This window comes from Mesoplodon densirostris, chromosome 9 (assembly GCF_025265405.1).
Source record: "Mesoplodon densirostris isolate mMesDen1 chromosome 9, mMesDen1 primary haplotype, whole genome shotgun sequence".
Lineage (NCBI taxonomy): Eukaryota > Metazoa > Chordata > Mammalia > Artiodactyla > Ziphiidae > Mesoplodon > Mesoplodon densirostris.
The window spans coordinates 42467750-42481461 of record NC_082669.1 but is presented as its reverse complement, the minus strand read 5'-3'; the positions used below and the strand labels follow the sequence as shown (position 1 = coordinate 42481461).

At 36.6% G+C, this 13712-nt stretch overlaps 1 non-coding gene across 1 annotated transcript; it reads right to left on the bottom strand.

Annotated features, from left to right (window-relative positions):
- Window positions 1–10715: 10715 nt before the first annotated feature.
- On the bottom strand, window positions 10716–10838 carry LOC132496574 (U6atac minor spliceosomal RNA). Its single transcript, XR_009533469.1, has one exon. It is a non-coding gene; the product is annotated as a U6atac minor spliceosomal RNA (small nuclear RNA).
- Window positions 10839–13712: the final 2874 nt, after the last annotated feature.

Sequence of the window (13712 nt, the reverse complement as noted above, 5' to 3'; positions counted from 1 at the left end):
GAAAAACACAGTAGGAAGTAACATAGGTAATTCTGAAGTTCAAGAATGAGACTAGAATTAGTGGGAGTGAGAGATATTGATAGAAAAGATAGCTAACATTTGCTGAGTTCTTTCCATAAGCTGGGGTCTTAACCACTGCATTTTCTTTATCTCATGGAATTCTTTTCATAACTCTTGAGGTCAGTATTGTTCTTATTTCCATTTTACAGATGGGGAAATTGAGATTTGAGAGGTTAAGTATCTTGCTCTATCAAGGTCTCACAGTAAATAGAGTGGAACATCTACGACTCCGATCTAGGTACCTGAAATCTAGAGTTTGTATTGTTAACAATACAAACTAGTTATCATGAGGCTGGCTTGAGGGTAAAGTTGATGAAGAGAAGTTGGACCAAAAGGAGTTTAGAAGTCATCTGAAGAGAGGATGCATTTGAAAACATGGCTAGCTTCAAATTAGTGAGCATCACCTTATCAATTAAAACAGGGAAGAAAGAGAGAAGAGCAGAGGGCCAAGGAACAAGCCTCAGTGAAACTTTTATCTCTCTTTAAGGCTGCCAGTCATTTAACACGATTCATTAAAAAAAAAAGTCCCTGAATATTTAAATAGGCGAATGAACCAATCTTTCAATGCTGAGTTTTTTTCTATTATGTATAAGATTCCCCTTAATAACTTCAATTGCTTGAAGGAGGCAAATCAAAATATTTTCTTAACTTCTGTTGCCTGTATCTATGAACCTGATTTAGTTTCAAATCCTTAGGGCCTTTGTTGGATTCCATTTTCCAACCTTACTCCATATTTTTCCCAATAGAAGAGGCCTACTCTATAGAAAGGTTATGGTAGGGTAAGAAGACTGGCAGAGTAGCTCAATATTTTAGTCATTTTAAACAGCTTGTAAGCTAAGATATTGAAAGGACAGGTAACATGTAAATGAGGAGTGAGGAGTTTTGGCTGTATGAGTGTGTCTTTCTCCTCCCCCTCCTCTCAGAGTGCCTGAAACTTTATTTCTTTCCACCGTTCTTACAGAGTATGCCAAAAAAAAAGCACTATTAAATAACCCAGGAAAATAAAATTATTGCCTTTGAAATATGTGTTATGTTATTTTTTGTTTCTTGTCAGTATAACCAGATCAAGTTTCCCATGCTGGTCTTGTTCTTTTCCCCCCCAGTATTCCATAGTCTGAATCTAGCAGGTTTACGTGAAGGTTTCAGGTATTGAATAAAAAGAATTTCAGAATAACTTTATGGTTGTGTCAAATATTTTAATGTTATACTGTTATATTTCTTGTGCCGGTTTTCATGAAGTCACATTTTTCTCATTAATTTATAATTTCAACTCTTACGATACTAACATCATACCTACATTCTTAAAAAAACACTGCAGAGCTCTAATCTGTATCCTGTATGTCCTGTTTTTTTTCTAGTACTATAATTGAGTGCTAGGTATAATGTGGTCTTTTTACATAACTTATCTCACCTAACTTTATTAGGAAAATTGATGGAATTGGGAATCTCACAGAAGTGTTTGATTAGAATCAAGGGAAATCAAACTAACTTGTATTGAAAGTCAAGACTGGCTTTCAGAGTAAGCAGTTTTACGATTTGAAGTAAAAATACCCTACATTTATAGATAGCAATCAAGGCAAAGATGTCCATCACTCGGTTGTTTGAAAGACATTGAGTAAGCTAGTGATTCTCAATTTGGACTCTGCCTTAAAATCATCTGTAGAGCTTAAAAAACAAAAGCAAACATGAAATGGGACCCCCAACCTCAGTGATTCTTACTTAATTGGACTTCTCTGGGGCCTTGGCATGGGTATTCATTAAACCTCCAAAGTGATCATAATATGCAACCAGTGTTGAGAACTACTATTAAAAGAAACATCAGGGAAGTACAAAAGAGTAGGAGAAAGTAAATAAATATAAAATTCTTACTCTTTAGGAGATGGCGTATAGTTTCTAAAAAAGGAAATATTGTCTAATTAGTTATGAAAACTAAACTCTTAGTTCTTCTATTTTGAAAGGAGACAAATTAATCTCATTTAGATATTGTTACAGGGATATGTGAGAATACATATTTGTATGTTTTAAAAAAGCCTTTTTTTCTGTGTGTTTCTAAACTGCCTTATTTTCTTATTTAAGATTGTTGAATCTTAACTGTGCGTCTAGTCTTCTCCCCCATTATTCCAATTTATGAACTCTAAGTGTACATTAATTTACAAATGACTAATTCAAAATTAGTGGAGTGAATGTGACATTTGCAGGCAATGAAAAATTCAGTGATTATCTTGGGTGTATTTTTCTCCATAATGAAAGCATGGTTACTGTTACAAAGTGATGTTTGGTCACTGTGTACAAAGTGCCTTGATCGTTCTGGTCTTGGGCTGCTTTTTCTGTCAGACTGAGATATGCACTGCTGAATAGCAATGACTGTGTATTGAGTGTTCCTTATATTTCAAGTTCTAAGTGTGCCACATGCTGTATATGTGGTATCTTGTTTAATCATAGTGGAAACCCTATGGAGTAGGTACTATTTTCTAAAATCCCCATTTTAAAGATGAGAAACTGGTCTCAGAGACATAAATAACATGTCCAAGGTTGGGCATCTAGTTAGAGGTAAAGTCATGATGTGAATTCAAGCAGCCCAACACCATGGGCAGTGGTACAAGGTTACAGTAATACAATATGAAGATGAATTTTTCTGTTTAACCAATTGGTTGAGATCAGAAGTTAAGGCTTGTACCTTCCTTACTGGAAAGCTTTCCAAGAAGCCCATCCTGATATTTCCCAAGAGAATGGCAGATTTTTCTGTGGAAGCTAACAGGGAATAGGTGAGCTACTGGCATTAGTGTCTGCCACTGGCACTGGGCTGGCTGGAGGATGGGTGTTCTCTGGTGCTGGTTGGGTTTTGAGGAAGGAGCAGTACTCTCAAAACTTCCCAAAGCCCTCAAGATTCTGCTCTACGCTTCACTTCCAAATTGTAGGAGGGAACACTTAGGGTGGGAGGAAGCACAGAAGAGAGCTAGCTCATTTGGGATAACCTGAATGGGCTTGATGAATGTAGATGGGAAACTCTGCAAACTTGTGGTCGAAAGACCTCAGTTAAATTCATGACTCTTGACACTCATGCCCTAAAGGTGACTCAACTTCTCTGAATCTCAGTGTGTGCATCTTTAAAATAAAAATGGGATAGTAGTAACTAAATTCCTTAACTCAGGGGTCTGAAGATTGAATGAGATAATATACTGTAAAAACTCTAAATAAAGTATAAGATTTTTAAAACTATTAATGTTGATAAAGTAGATTTTTATTTTCTAGCTGGAAGTCTTTATTTCTTTAACATGCAGAATAAAAAAACAAACCAATAAAACCCCCCAAAAAAAGATGTGTACCCTACAATGCTACTTGATTTAGAATGTCCTCACCAAAACACTCGGACTGGCTTTGACTTCCCCCAAGTGTTCAAAACCCCTAGGCATTTATGCAGTCTCTAAGTGCACAAATTACTGTCTAATGGGCAAATCCTATGATCTTTTCTCAGTCTTCAATAGAATTGCTAATAGCAGTAGTAATTCATTCATTCAACAAGTGTATATTGAATGCCTACTGTGTATCTGGAATGGTTTTAAGTCACTGAAAGTAAAAGTCAGGGAAAATAAAAGCAGGCAAAAATGAAATTGTCTATTAAGTGCTTACTATGGATCAAATGTTACATCTAATATCATTTAATCTTCACAGCACTCCTATTTTACTAGCATGATTTATAAATGAGGGTACTGAAGTTCAGAGCACTGAAGTGACGTGTCTAGCACCTACTAGCAAGGAGATGGTAGAACTGGGATAAAACCCCTATCTCCTCTCCCAGAAAATGATCTTTCTTTTGACCACTCATTTATTAATTCGTTTGCTCATACTTTACCTGGTCTAAATCCTCTTAACCTTCTTTCTTTCTGTGACCATAACAGATATCTTCTTAGCCACCTGTGCTTAAAACCGTGGTGCCATTCTTGATACTCTTACTCTGCTCCCCTCCATATCAAATTGGCTTCAGTCTTGGTTGACTCTGTCTTCCATTTTTGTTGCCAACTTTTAGCACTTATTACTTCTTGCTTACAACTATTATAGTAGTCTTCCAACTAGTCTATTTTTAGTCTCTCCTCCATTTAGCCTAATTGTACGATGTTGCCTAGTGACTCCTACAAAGCACAAATCTGGTTATTTCCTTTCTCACAAATCTTCCATGGCTTGCCATGGTCTACAAAACTTGCCAATACTCATGAGCTATTCCTAGTGTCCAGGGTATAGGGTGAACCACATTTCCAGCCTTCTCCCTCAGTGTGCTCCTTCCCATACATGATATCAGTGTTTTTTAGGCTCGTCTGATAAGAAGCGCCTGGAGTTATTAAAACACAAGTTCCCAGGCCCTACTTGAACCTACTGAGCCAAAATTCTCGGGGATTTGCAATGCCTTGTGGGGTGTGGTAAGGCCTGGTGGTCCTCGGAGAGGCTCAGAGCACAGGTACACAACTGTGACCACCCAAGGATTCCTGCTAACACTGTGTGTTGAGGAGATCAGCCAGGACCACCTGACATTATGACACTTAGTCATATCTGAGTTCTCCTGGCCACTCTTTCACACACATCACTAAGGTGCAAACCAAGTGCTGAAAAACCTAAAGCCACATTAATTAAAGTGAATTTTCCAAAGAGGTGATTTTCTCACATCTATATGAGCATGAGATATTTTGTGAATAAATATGAAATACATAAAGGAGTTTAACTTGTAAATAAATGTTTAACTAGCATATGAACTGTCCCATTTCTAAATTATATATATACAATATATGTAATTTAGAGAGTGAGGAAGACAGAGACAGAGACACAGAGAGACAGAGACAGACATAGACACACACATGTATACGTGTATGGCTTGTCCTTCCCCAGAGTTATACAAGCTGGATTATAAAAAGACCCCTAATATTGCAAGGTAAAACTTTCACAAACTAAGGTTATGAAACAAGTGACAGATACTAACCAGAAAGTAAAATGGAGTAGAGTCGTTGTTCTGTAAAACTTTCTATATTATCAGTGAAATGGCTGTTAGAGTAGTACATTGAAATAACGATCTTTGCTTTCCTCTTGTTCTTTTATCTTTCCCAGTTTGCACGACTAATAAGCAAAATTACCTAGTTTTTAAAATCTCTTATATTATCATACTATATATATGTATATATATACACACACATTTTTTTCTTCTCAGTAATTTGTGTTTCCCCAAATTCCTTTTAAATATAGTAATTTGAACCTCAAATTTTAAAAATTCCAAGTAAAATAGTAGCATGTAATTGTTTTGTTTCTGGAAAGGAAAAATTAGACCCTTTGGCTATCATACAAATTAGGCTTAGAAGTAAATATGGAGAGATATTTAATTGGAAGGTGAAGAAATCATTTTAAATCCCTAAGTAAAATAAATTATTTAATTATATATTCCAAAAATGATCAAGTAATATGAATACTAATTCATTCTTTTCTGCATCTAGCCATTCCTCCATCCATTTATCCACAGCACATTTATTAAGTACCTACTTTGCACAGTGCCAGAACAGATGTATACCCTTAAAATTTTGCTATGCCTTGATATTCACTGAATAACACTGACTTTCTCAGAGCTGAAGAAGGATAAATGGATCTGTGTCACCTAGCAAATTCTAGGTTGATTTGCTTCTACATTAAAATACCTTTTTTATATTGATGTAATATTTCAAATATGTATGCATTTTTATTCTCCTGTTACTCAGCATTATGAAATATTTTTTGAGAATTATAGTCATAGTATGTTTGGCCATGAAATTGGTGGATCTACTATCATCCTGGGTGGAATGTTCTCTTTTTCCAGGTGGGACAGGCTGGTCCAGGATATGTGCTCTTAATCAGTTCCCTGACCTGCTTTTATTGTACCAGCATTCAGGCTTTAGTCACCTCTGATAAAGAGGGATTGTATGTGCTATGTGTGTTTGTACCTGGCTTCTGAGGCTACTCTCTTTCTTGCCAGGGAAGGCCATGCTTTGCACACCCTGGGAGAGCCAGTGAGGGAGGCTGTTGTCCTTGGTTACAGCTCTCCTGCTCCAATGGAAAGCGGCTGGGTTTTGATGCTAGGTAGATTCACGTGTAAATCCTTCACTTCCTCACTTTTTGATCTTGGACAAATTATCATCTCTGAGCCTGTTTCTTCATTTGTATAATGTAGAGAATATTATCTATCTCATAGATTTTTATCCACTGTCAAAATTTACTTTCCTTTCACTATCAATAAATATTTGTTAAATGCAATTAAGTGATAATGTTTTTGGAATTATGTGTATCAAAGTAACTGGGAGTATTTGTTTTCCTGTTCGGTTCCTGTTATGGGCTGAAATTTATATGTTGAAGCCCATTCATATATTGAAGTTCATATGTTGAAAATTTATATACTGAAGCCCTAGTCCCCAGTGTGATGATATTTAGAGGGGGGTGGGCTTTGGAGATAATTAGGTTTACATTACGTCATAAAGGATAGACCCTCATGATGGCATTAGTCCCCTATAAGAAGAGGAAGAGGGAGAGAGAGATTTCTCTCTCCAGGAGCATATACCCAAGAAAGGCCATGTGAGCACACAGCTAGAAGGCACATCTGCAAACCAGGAAGAAGGCCCTCATCAGACACCAAATCTGCCAGCACCTTCATCTTGGACTGTGAGAAATGAATTTATGTTGTTTAAAACACTCAGTCTATGGTATTTTGTTATAGCAGCTTGAGCAGACTAGCACAGCTTTTTACTAAATTTCTTACGGACTCCTTAGGGCACGAACTATAATTTGTACCTTTGTTTAGGATCACCAGTATTTAGTGTACTACCTGGTACCTAGGACTCAGTAAATCACTGTTGAACACAAGTAAGCTGTAAAATGGTAAATCAGCCCTCATGTTCTTATCATCATCTACAGCCTCTATTGATCACTTTCCCCACCACACATATGCAAAAAACTATGATGGTTTGGACGAATAGGATAAAGTAAAAACCTACAATTTGATCAAAAGGCTCATAGGGAGAACAGTGTGATATAGTGTTCACCATGAGGTTAGGTATGAAACAGAATGGATTTAAATTCTGCCTCTGCTTTTTTTTTTTTTTTTTTGCGGTACGGGGGCCTCTCACTGTTGTGGCCTCTCCCGTTGCAGAGCACAGGCTCCAGACGCGCAGGCTCAGCGGCCACGGCTCACGGGCCCAGCCGCTCTGCGGCATGTGGGATCCTCCCGGACCGGGGCACGAACCCGTGTCCCCTGAATCGGCAGGCGGACTCTCAACCACTGTGCCACCAGGGAAGCCCCTGCCTCTGCTTTTTATTAGCTGTGTGGGTGAAGAAAAGTTACCTAACTTAACAGTTTATTCATCACATAATCTTTGCAGACCTGTTTTGAGCATTAGATGAAGTCATGTAATAAAGAAATGTGAATGTTTTCTGAGTAGTTTTATCATCCTGTGCCATTACTGAAATATGTTTACACTCTTTCTCAATTCCTGAAAGAATGATTTTAGATTAACCTAGAGAACTCTCTTTTGAATATCTTTCTTTGTTCCAAATGTATTTCCTTGTGGCAGGAAGCGATAAAAACACATGGCACAGGCAGCTAGTGACTGAAGAGGAAGTTAATGGTGTTTGTTTTCCCTCCAGAATTAGTAGTTCAAAAATTAAAAATAAAAATATGTCTTGCCAAGTTTGGAAAATACAGAGAATGCTTTGATTATAGGACTACAATGGACCTACGTTTTTGACATTAGTATTTGTCTGATATCTATGAACTGAAATGCTCTTTCAACTTAAAACTTGGAGGCTTTACATTTTATTTTATAAGCTATAATGATTAAAATATTTATTTTTATAATTTATTATAAATTATAATATAAATATAATTTATGTTATTATAAATTATGAAGAAGAACTTATTTCTTCTTTACCCTGTAGACTTAGAAACCAAGAGAAGATTTAGAATAAAGCATCTTGAAATCATTGACAAGCACAAATGATACTGTTAGGATTCCATGTCAAGACTGTAATACCTTTGCAGAGATGATGTTTTAGGTGGTTTTCAAGCTATAATGAGAAGTAAACGAGGCCTTTCCCCAGCTATATACTGAAAAAACTCCAGTTGTGATCGAGAAGAATTGTTTTACTCAAAGCAAGCTCATTTTTCACAAGAGATTCCTACACACCACTAGTCTGGGGCATTACTAAAGATGGTGGAAAGGAGGTGGGATGAGGTGGGGGTGTTGCAGCAGAAGGCAGCCAATTAAGAAAATCTACAAAAGTGACAATAGATGCTATTCTAGAAAGTCAGAATATTCTTATTTCAGGAAACAAATTCTATAGTTTGGAAGGGAGAATGCAACTACTTTGAAATATCTTTTATTTAATTAAAATCAAGATTTATGTGGTTTGCTGCCACTGCATGAGTATCATTTTAACTTTTGCCTGATTTAGCTGTTGCCTGATGGTTTACAAAGATTCAAATGTACTTCATTATGAGTAGAAAGGGGTTCCTTTGGTAGATGTTTAATTTTTTATTGCAGAATCCCTGTGGCTTGCTTCTGCTGTCGGGTTTGGCAGTATTCATGCACCCTGGGAAAATCACTTTTAAAGCCGTTTGAGTGGAAAGGATCATGGGTATTTACTGTGAAAAAGAAGGGAAGGCAAAGATGTTATAGGGATTATATCACGATTTTTCACTTAATGGATTGGAAAGAATCATCTAGTCCAGTGTTTCCCAAACTGTATGTCATGAACTATTAGTGTGCCATGAAATCAATTTAGTGGTTGCAGGTAAACAATGACATAGAATAAAATACACTACAGCATACCAGAGTGCACCCACATTGTAAGATTTAAGGGCTAATTTGCAAAACTGATATTTTTATATAGAAAAGCATGTTTCTATATATGTATAAATATGCATACTGCACTTAATATGAAATGTATTTTTCAGTATGAGTAGCCGTTGTAGAAGCTTGAAACCTATTGATTGAGTCCTCCCATTTTTCAGGTGAGGAAGTTGAAAGAGGCCGACTCCCAGTTGATTTGAGTGGGTCTCCTAGAGGTAGCTTATCTATCAACAAACAAGTCTCTCTCTTGTTAAGAATTTTGTTTTGATCACCTATACATCTTATACATTCTCTGCCCCATACTTTAAAATTTCTATGTTTTTGTCAGAAGGAATTGGGTCAAAGATGTTGATTCTGGGGAAGATGAGTCTTCACTGAGCCTCTGAGCACCTTGCCCGTGGGTTGGTTGGTACTTGTGATACCAAGTGGAAAAGAACAGAACCTCTCTCTATCGATAAGCCCAGTTATTTTTCGTAGGTTCAGTCAGGTGGAAAGTTGGAGCAATAACCTGATATATTTCATCAATAGATGCAGGTAATTTTACCAACTTCTACCACTTGTGTCACTTCAGTTCCACAAATATTTATTGAGCTCTTGTTTTGTGCCAGGTATTTTGCCAACCACTTACCTTCTCCTCTATGGAGAATAAATACTCAAACACTTAAATTGATCCCTCACTTTGCTTGTGGGATATCCCTTCAGATTTACCGAAGTACAAGATATTTTGGGATTGTTTGCCAAAGATAATAGAGAAGTAGCTCCATGTTTTATAACAAAATATGCCACTTTGGAAATCTATTATGCTTTATCTGGAAATGTTCCTGGTGGCTTGAACTCAACCTTTCACTCATTAAGAAGTTGTGCAGTGACAAAGTTCATGTAGAATGTTTTTCTCTATCTTGCTTTCGTAACACATTGATTTTTATTGAACTTTCTCCCTGTTGCTATTTACAAAGTGTCGGTTCTGCACTAAGAGCTGATGGAGGTTTTTTGTAAATTTTTCTCTGACTATCTGAGAATCAAGGCAACAGGACCAAGGGGTCCCACTGGCTGGATGCCATGTGGAGTTTTGTTCTTCCCATGTTGTTGCTGTTTCTTGTTTGCCTTTCTGTGTGGCAGTTCCTGAAGGTAGTGTTCTGTTTTCTGTCTTTCCTTCTTTTGTTTTTAAAGTGTTTGTGCAAAGTGTATTATTTGGTTTAGTTTGGTTATTAGTTGAATATTGGCCACACAAGTCATTTCCTGAGTCAGTTACAGCATCAGGGAGTAGTCCCCAGATGGCACCATGAGCCTGCTTTTTCTTGATGGCTCTCAGTACAAAGAGGGATACCCATTAGGTCCAAGGCAATGGAGGGAGATCGAAAACCAGAGCCTGATCTTGTCAGTGGGAAGACAAAAGTACCTCTTTGCTTTTTAAAATTCTCGATCTTTAAAATCTCTGCTAATTTGAAAGTTAAACATGATAGTCTGTAGTCATTTTTACTTGTTTTCTTGACTTGTAGTGATTTTGAACATTTTCTCCACATAAATGCTAGAATTTCTTCCCTTGTGCTGAATTTGTTTGTGCCCTTTGCCCATTTTTCTTTTAGATTGTTCTCTTTTGTTACTGATTGATAAGAGCTTTTTGTATATTATTGAAATTATTTTTCTATTATAGTAAAATATATATTATAAAATTTACCATTTTAACCCTTTTTGAGTCATACACTTTAGTGACATTAAGTACCTTCACATTTTTGTGCAACCATCACCAATATTCATCTTCAGAACTTTTCCATCATCCCAAAGTAAAAAAAAAACAACAACAAAAAAACATGGTTAGATGCCACAGAGTAGGTGGCTATGTCTTAACCACGTGTTATGCAGGCCCAAGGACCTCTTTCATCCCTGGCAAGAGGATTGCTAAGCTTTTCTCCTTTCATACAACACTAGAAAAACTTCTTGAATGATATAATCCCCTAATTGTTTTTCTGGATCCAGAGCTTCCTTGATTATTGCTACTTCACTTTAAAAAATATATTCATATATTAAATAAACAGACGAAAAGCTTTTGTCATGTGACCATCTTACTGAGCAAGTTCTATTCTGTCAAGTCTTTGTAGTTCTTCCACTTTTTATTTAATCTACTGGTTTTTGATGTTTTTCTTGCCTGCCAATGTGGTATTTCCAGCTGTGCATGGAAATTAATTTTCTATTTGAATAGACAATTCCAGGAAACTATCTATTAAGGTTATAGGAGGCAAAGAGAATGTTGTTATACAAGTTTTTTTTCTGGTATTCTTGGCATTATAAGGGGAGGAAAAAAGTTGATTTAAGAGTTCATGATTGGCAGTTTATTTTTGTTTTTAACCAATATTATTTAAGTATAAATAAAATAAACTTTGCCACTGATAACAGAAGTGCTCAATAACAGAATGTGTATGGCACTGAAAACTTATCCTCCATTTAACAAAACCATTCTAAATGGATCTTTCATATACTCTGAAACCTTTTTTGGATGATAGATCCCTTTGTGTATCTGACTGGTTCTGTGGAATCTCAAAATCTAAGGTCCATAGAATCTTATCCAAAACCCTAGGGGCCAGGTATGTTTTGGAACTGAGAATTTATAAGATTTAAAAAAGGTAGTATGGAGCACATACTCAGTGTTACATGTCATGTCACCTTTAATGGGATCTGGTACAACTACTCATAATAAAAACAATTAATATTCCTGCAGTGAAATTCATAGATATTAATGCTAAATGAGATGAAGACAATAAATAGCCTCATGTCTTTCTAGGCCAGTTTTTGTTGCTAGATGAGCTTAGATTTATTGCCAAATGAGTTATGGAAAATCTTTGTTGTTTAGGATCATGGATAAGGAATGAACAGCATTTCACCTATGCTTTAGGGACTGCCAGCTGCCTCGGTTAGAAGTGGCTTGGCTCCATCATCCAGCTGTGCTGATTCTCCTTGGGCCCACTCAAGTTGTGGACTTAGCATTCTCAGTATTACAGACATGTTTTTGCTTCTGGGGCTCTACCTAATACTCAATTATTCTTCTGCTGAATTTAATCTCTTGTTTTTCAGCCATTCTTTGCCTGGGTTCTGATCCTTTATACCAGTATATTTATCATTTTAGTATATGTCTCATTACATATATATATATTTTTTCAGTGTCTCTATTCCTTTTCATTGGTTATTCTCAGTTTTTGAAATGCCTTTTCCACTCCTCCTCCTGTTAAATTTATCCCCTACCATATTGTTCTACTATTTAGATTCTACAGTTTAGATTTTCCCGCTGTTAAATTACCTATATTCTCTTAGAGCTTTGTACCTTTGTTATAGCGTGCAGTACATTGCTCCATAATTATTTGAATAATTATCTATCTCTCACATGAAACTGTAAGGTTCTTGAGAGTAGTACCTTTTTGTATATCCATTGCTTTACACATCACAGATTCAAAGATTTTCAGCCCAAGATAAATAGAAGGTATGCCTTTGGAGGCCATAGGGTGAGACTGGGGACTAGGGAGAGAGGAATGTACAACAGAAATAAAGCAGAGTACAAGACAGAGTAGTTTAGAGTAACAATGGTGCTGTTTAGCTTAAATGCATATGAGGTTTAGAAAATTAAAAGATATTTATATGGTTTGTAGAATTAGGAAAACTTCAAAAAGGAGTTGAAGCTGGAGACAAATCTTAGCAGGTAGATGGGATTGGGGTAGGCAGAGAACAATGCACAGTGCTTTCCAGAAAAGGAGAGTATGTTGAGTAGAGAAAGGGCATTGATGAGTGAAGAACATACTTTACTATTGGCCACTTATAATGTAAGTTCTGGTTTAGGAGATTGATGGAAGAAACGGGTCAGTGAGGCAGGTAGGGCTGGATTATACAGAACAATATATTATAAGGAAAATAATTGGATCTATTTAGAGTAAAATGCCACTGTGAGTTAAGGAATAGAACAAGAATGATATGATGAAAACAACATTTTTGATAATAAGTGTATCCACAGCGTACCCGGTGGTATCTGAACCAAAGGATGGGAGGGGACTGTTTTACATCCTTCTACTGGAAACCAGAAGGAGAGCATAAGGACCTGAACTGAGATAATCGTAGTGAGAGTGAGAATAGAGAAAAGAGTGTGAAACTTTTGAAAAGTAAAACCGTAGTGTGATGGTTAATTTTTTGTGTCAATTTGACTGAGCCACTGGGTGTTGAGATATTTGGTCAAACATTATTCTGGGTGTTTCTCTGAGGGTGTTTTTGGATAAGGTTAAAATTTGGATCTGTAGACTGAGTAAAGCAGATTGAAGCTCTATAATATGACTGGGCCTCATGAAGTTTGTTGAAGGCCTGAGTAGAACAGAAGTCTCACCTCCCCCAGACGAGAGAGAATTCTGTCTGACAGCCTTCACACTGGAACCTTATTAGTTCTTCTTCCTGATTTTATAACAGCTTGCTGGCCTTGACACACGAACTGGGACATCAATGAACTCTGCAGATTTTGGACTCACTGGCCCCCATATTGTGTGAGCCAATCTCTTATATAATAAATCTTTGTTTCTCTGGAGAACCTTGACTAATACACATAGGATATAGAGACTAGATAATGGGAGCCACAGGTGAGTTAAAGGTGACTTAAAATTTAGGACTCAGAATTCTGGAGAATAATAATAGTAGGAATAGGAATGGGGAAATTGAAAATAGGAAGTCAGTTTTGAGGGAGAATGTATTTGGTTTTGGTTTTGTTGGCTGTGAAGTAAAATTGGGGATTCAAGTGAAGTTATTTTAAGCGGCTGCAGTAACTTAGGCAAC